The sequence below is a fragment of the Papaver somniferum genome, chromosome 6 (assembly GCF_003573695.1).
Source record: "Papaver somniferum cultivar HN1 chromosome 6, ASM357369v1, whole genome shotgun sequence".
Taxonomy (NCBI): domain Eukaryota; kingdom Viridiplantae; phylum Streptophyta; class Magnoliopsida; order Ranunculales; family Papaveraceae; genus Papaver; species Papaver somniferum.
In genome coordinates this window covers 177,067,302-177,074,450 of record NC_039363.1, presented here as the reverse complement: position 1 = coordinate 177,074,450, position 7,149 = coordinate 177,067,302, and positions in this window count along the sequence as shown.

Here is a 7,149-nt window from a genome sequence, read left to right as displayed (position 1 = left end):
AGACCCATTGCTTTATGCGATACATATTACAAAATAATTTCCAAGATTATGTCATTTAGAATGAAGAAATTAATGGGTAAGATAATCTCTCCACTTCAAGCAGCGTATGTACCAGGAAGAAAGATCACAAATAATATTCAACTAGCTGAAGAAATCATGCATACAATGAAGGATAAGAAGATAGATGAAAAGTACTTAGCTCTAAAGCTGGATATGTCTAAAGCCTTTGATAGGCTTGGGTGGTCTTTTATCAAGGATGTAATGGTTCAAATGGGTTTTTTCTTGAATGGTGTAACCTCATTATGCAGTGTATTACAACCACTAAAATTTCAATCTTGTTGAATGGAGATCCCTGTGCTACTTATCAACCATCAAGAGGGATATGTCAAGGTGATCCTTTATCACCTTATTTATTTATCATTGCAATTGAGGCTTTTTCTAGACAATTATATTAGGCTGAACAACAAAAGTGTATAGAAGGAATCAAAATATCACATGCAACTCCTTCCATATCACATCTTTTTTTCGCGGATGACTGTCTGTTATTTTTGATGGAAAAACAGCTGATAAAATATTAGGTATGAGAATACCAAACACTGCTGAAGATAAGTTAGGTTGGAAGCTGACTAACAATGGGAATTTCACTCTTAAGTCAGCTTACAATAAGTTGAATGAACAAATTCTGGGAGCTATGCAAGTTTCTCTTGCAGTACAAGGTACTAATATCATATGGAATGAATTCTGGAGGATTAATATATGGCCAAGGATAAAATATTTTTCTAGAAATGCTTACTCGATATTTTACCTACAAAAAAGAGGATGTGAAGGAACTGCCAGATATCAACAGACAATTCCCTCTGTGCAATCAACATGATGAAACTATAATGCATGTGTTATTCACTTGTCATTTCTTAAGAGCAGTCTGGATGCTCATCCCAAGCGGGTCGACTGTTTTATCTTTAATCCACAATAATATAAGGGCCATGTTTGAAAGCTGGATACAACTGAATTTGCAGCAGAGTCTACCTAATAACTGGATTTGTTGGGTAATGGTGGTGACTTGGAACATATGGAACATAAGATGCGATGTTAACTTTCAGAAGCTGAAGATTGAACCACAAGCAGTAGCAAAAAAGGCTTTGAGCTTTTCTCCGTACTTGGAAAATTTCTACAACAGACAATCTAATCACAATACTTTAGTTGCCGAACCTTTGCTTGTGGGGCAACATTGGAAACCACCTGCAACTCCCTTTATTAAAATTAATTGTGATGCTTCATATGACCCAAATACATGACTAACTGGCATTGCTTTGATCTTACGTTATTTTACATGAACCTGAAGAGGAAGCTTCACCAAATGCTATGCAGGAATAAGGAGCTCGGAGCAAGCAGAATGTTTAGCTTTTTATGAGGCAGTTACATGGAGCATGGAATTGCAGATTACACACATCATAGTAGAGACAAGCCTGCAAGGTATTGAAGGCTATATAAACAAAGATGCTCAAGGGATTTCCTGGGAAAGCGAAACTATTATGCTAGATGTTATGGATAAGCTTTGTTCTTTTAATAGATGAGAATGTCTTTTTGTTCCTATGAAATGTAATAAACCTGTTGATGTTCTTGCAAAACATAGAAGAAACTTTAGAGTTAACAAGGTCTGATTAGATAGCCTCCCTGATTTCATTGAGTCTCGGTTATTGTCAGACAATTCTTTCCATTCAAGCTAATAAAATTCTTATCTTTGCATTAAATTTTTTTTTATCAATATTTCTTATAGTAACAATAATCAATTAAAAAGGTAATTTTATAAATACCCCTTATTAGTGAGATAGCTTAATTATTTATGGGACAAAATTCAAAACCAATTAGCTCAATTAATTTGGGGCGGAGGGAGTATATAAATCCTTATTTTGTCACACTATCAGCGCCATCTTAATTATGTACAATCTTTGAGTATTTCTCTTTGAGTATTGCCAATACAACTATCGTGCCAAAACTTTCGACTTCTCCCACTTACTTTTGCATTTAGTCCCCGGGTATTACCACCGAGGACATTTGGCGGTTTGGTTAAAAGTAAAGGTTAAATTGTGACTGATTATAAGCTTTTATCCCGCTCTAGTACGATCCCCCTCTCACTCATTTCGCTTCGCCATTCCTGAACTCTGGTTTTTCTCTGCGATCTCTATTAGGAAGTATAGGTATGTTTGTCAAGTCAACATTAGTTGACTTGACTTGTTCTGTTTAGTATTGTGAGTGTGAAATAAGTGTGTGTTAGTCATTACCTATTTAAGGTATATGATTGTCTCTGTAAGAACTATTTCTTTAATCAATGTTATTACAAGCTTTCTCATGGTATCATTCAGGTTGATCCATCGATCCTAAAAATTTCTTCAAACTCTTCTGCAACAAATTTTAGTCAAAACTTTTTTACGTAGTCTACTGAATCATTCAAACAAATTTTATCATTATCTTTTTCAGATTCATCTTTTATATAAACAATCATTCAAGATCCAAAATTAGGGTTCTTGTATACTGGTCAATAATCTTTTTTAAAATCTTTGATGTCCATCATTACTTACACCTGAAGAAGAAATATGTCTAGCTAATAATTCCGTTGCTGATGGTAATTTTACTATACCTTTCACAAATATTGGAAAATTTGTTTCTTCAAAATTGTATTCCACAAACTTTCTTTTGTGGCGTGATCATTTTGAATCGATTTTATATTCTGCTTCTTTATATGGGTATGTTAATGGAGAAGAAGTTGAACCACAAAAGCAGATTTTTATTAATGGAGTTCTTTCTCTTAATCTTAAATGGGTGTATTGGAAGAAAGATGATAGTTTTGTGATGAGTTGTTTGAAGGCTACCTTTACACCATCTGTTGCTGGAGATGTGTTGGGTCTGTCGACTGCACATGAAATTTTGTATATTCTTGAAGTCAGCTTTAAGAATCAGTTCATGGCAAGGAAGAGTATGTTAAGAAATCAGTTACAACAATTGCAAGAAAGGTAACTCTACATGTTAGAGCACTGCTCGGTTGAACTCGCATGCGTTGCTATCTTAAGCATGTTTGTCAACGTTAGTGATCAAAACTATAAGTCTTGATTTCTAGTATATTTTAGCTAAGTCTCGGACTAGGATAGTAAGTGTATTTGAGCTCAAGGAATTCATGGAGATTCATCATACTAGTAGAAGGACTACTCAAGGAACCGGTGGAACTTCTCGACAAAAAAAGTATGAGGAGACTTGAAATTATCTGTCACTCAAAAGTATATCTATTCTATCTCCTACTCTTTGAGACAAAAAGTCGTATGCTATATATGTAGACTAGATTATACAAATTTGGTATTTCGAGCTGAGTATACCTTTCCTATATATATCTCGAAATATGTGTTGGTAAGCTTTTCGCTTCGACCAAGTTTATCTTTACCTAATGACGAAAGTCATGAATGTTTCAATCACTTTGGAAATTGATTTGACGAGAATGTTTCAGTGATTGGAATGAGAGTTTAGATTACATAACCAATGTATTCCTTGAACCGAAGTTCTCGTACTTTGTTGATCAAGAGAACCGAAAGTATGGCAAGTGCCAAGTCCGCGAACTCAATCCGCGAATTGCCGAAGTTCTGAAACCCGAGAATTTCTGCTGGAGTTGACAAACTACTTGCGTGATCCAATTTCGCGAACCCAGTCCGCGAACCGCCAAAATTCTCATCCCGAAAATTTCTGCTGGAGTTTGTAAACTCTGTCCGGTGTCTTAAGTCCGCGAACCTAGTCTGCGAACTTGAGAAGGTTATATATCTAAAGATGATTTATGAACTTAATCTTAAAAGACTAAGAAATGCCTTTGCAAACCGTGGCTATGAAATTTCATGAACCGATTCTTATTAATCAAATCATCTTTGCTTCAATTGTGTCTTGTGTAGTTACATATGATTTCCTTGCAATTGAACAACTCTCTAACTAGTTCATTTGAGTCATTTGAACTAGTTATGGTGAAGAAGAACATGGTTGGTATGAAATTCTCATATGGTTAACCTTTTGGTAAACTATTGTTGAACCAACAATGTACACGTTTGGGTGAGGTTAACAAACCTAGAAGCATACAGTCATTTGTGTATAACAAGCTAAGTTTTCGACCTAACGGTTGAGAAATATTTGCTTGAATCTAAATCAGGTTTTCATCTAACAGTGGATATTGATTGTTTTGTAACTAAGGCAAAAGCCTGATTTGAAAGACTATATAAGGGGACATCTAGCAACTCTGCAAAACTAATCCCCACACCTTACGTGTGATACTAGTTTGCGTGCTAGAGTCGGTTCTCCTTTAACCTTTGGTTTTCTTCTTCTAAAACCAGGTTAACGACTTAAAGACTTCATTGGGATTGTGAAGCCAGACCGATGCTACTTTTATTGTAGTTGTGTGATCTGATCTTTCATCTTCTATCATAATAGTACAATCATATTCATTGGCTTGAGATTGTTTGATTTCTCCGATAGGCAAGATATAAAAGTAATCACAAATACCTTCGTTTCATTGTTTGTGATTCCGCAACATCTTGTTTCACTACCATACGATTAAGATTGTTGTGAGGTGATTGATTAATCTAGGCTGTTCTTCGGGAATATAAGACCGGATTATCAATTTCACCTTGATTATTATCAAAAGACGAAACAAAAACTTTAGGGTTTTTCTGTGGGAGACAGATTGATCCTTTGATAGACTTGTCTGTGTGAGACAGATTTGTTTATTGTTATAGCCTGTGATTTTGGTTCGTAGAAACTCTTAGTTGTGGGTGAGATCAGCTAAGGGAATCAAGTGCGCAGTATCCTGCTGGGATCAGAGGCGTAAGGAGTAAAAATGTACCTTGGATCAGTGGGATACTGATTGGGGTTCAACTATAGTCCAGTCCGAAGTTATCTTGGAGTAGGCTAGTGTCTGTAGCGGCTTAATACAGTGTGTATTCAATCTGGACTAGGTCCCGAGGTTTTTATGCATCTGCGATTTTCTCGTTAACAAAATTTCTGGTGTATGTGTTATTTCAGTTTCCGCATTATATTGTTTATCTTTATAATTAAAATAATACAGGTTGTGCGTTTAGATCATCAATTAGATTAATCCAATATTTGGTTGTTGATTATCATTGATTGATCATTAGACATTGGTCTTTGGTACCGTCCAAGTTATTCCTTGTGTTTGATTAGGACTCGCTGATTTCTATTAGCTTGAGTAAATCAAAACAAGAGAGAGATATTAACTCCTTGAGATACTTTTACCTAGATTTAGACTGACTGTCTAGTTGATTCTCTAGAAAGTGTTTTGGAGTTAGTCCATACAGATTGCTAAGCGAAATATTGGGTGGTGGTGTTTGACCCCCGCTTTTTCAATTGATATCAGAGCAGGCAACCACATTTGAGACCTCAAAATTCTGTGTTTGTGGCGATCTGAGGATGGAAGATATTATCTCTAATGACGCAACATCAGTTCAGAATCACTCTGGTGTGTTTCAAAGTCCTGAAACCTCTAAGAAAACCTCTGTCTCCTGTCCCGTGTCTGAATCTACATTCGATTGGGAAAAATCTCTTGATGAACAATTGGATGATCTTTCAGATCATAGTGACTCTGAAGAAGGGAAAAGTGTTGATGATGAAGTTACTCAATATATCAAGTTGTTTGATCGTGCTTTGAAAGAAAAGAAGTCAAAAACTTGCTTGAGTAAATATATGGCTCCTCTTTGTCAAGAAAACAGGAAATTGAGAAAAATCTTTAAAGGATATGATGGTGGGTACAGACTCATAAAATTTATCGTTAAAGATCGTGATGAAGACTTACGCACAAAAAGGTCTGAATGTGATAATCTTCTCTGAAATCTCTGTTTGTTGAAAGAAAACCTTGTAGATGCTGATGCAAGATATGACTCTCAATAAAAATATTTTAATGAAAAAGAACTCAGTTTCCTTGCCAAAGAAAAATCCTTGGAAACAGACCTTGATGCTGCTCTTGATAAGGTAAAATCACTGGAAGAGAATCTGAGAAGGTTCAACTCTAGATCTACAAAATTATCTTCTATGATTGGAGCATGTAAGGAACATCGTGATACATGTGGTATGGGATATAAAGGAATAGACACTAGAAAAACTAGTAAGATCAATTTCGTTAAGGCTATCGAAAATTCCTCATGTGAAAAACCACTCGCAGCTTGCAATGTTTCTAAAGACAAGGATTGTTCTCCTTCTAAATATACTCGCATAAAGACAGGTCAACCCTTGAACTGATACTACTGCGGAAACAAAGGACATCCTGAGCGAAAATGTCGTTTTCATTTGAGGAATGAAAAACTTCACAACATCCTTGCATGGGTGTCTAAAGAAGTTATTAAACCTGTCCCTCAATGTACTTGTCAAAACATCCTTTTCTACAATCCAGGAAGACACCTTGATAAGTTCCTTCCTGATTATGCTGTTGGAACAAAAATGCCAACAAAGGTAGAAGGAAGAACGTCAGTAGAGCAACTGACACCTTAAATAACTCTGAAAAGAGAAAAAGGCATAGGAATAAGAAAGGAAGGTTAAATTCCCTATCTCACCCTGAAGGAGGATGTGGTTCCAAGAATCATGATCCAGATTTCATGCATATTAATAATCGAGTCACAGAACTTAAGGTCAGCATAAACAAACTCAAACAAGGCATCAAAAAGACCTGGTTCGAGTTCCCCTCTTGATAAACCTTCTTCAACTTTGTTGTGTGATTCTTCTCTAAATCCCCTTGAGGGAGAAAAATATGAAGTCAATAATGATGAGCCAAATGCTCATCTTAATGCACTATGACGGCATAGGGTTGCATCTATCTTTTAAATAAGAAGGATGCTCTTTGTTCTCAAGTTGCTTTTCTTGAGAATGTTGGCAGGAGTGTATTGTGTTAGGAGTGTATTGCTTTTCTTGAGAATGTTGGCAGGATTGTATTATGTTGGCATAGGGTTGCATCCATCTTTTAAATAAGAAGGATGCTCTTTTTTTTCTTTTTCATCTCTCTTGTGGCTAACCGCTCGTACACGCACGGGACCCACACGAACGCTATGGTTCCTAGGATTTTTGGAATACTTTATAAATATTGTCTCCATAAGGTCAAAAGACTCTATTGAATTC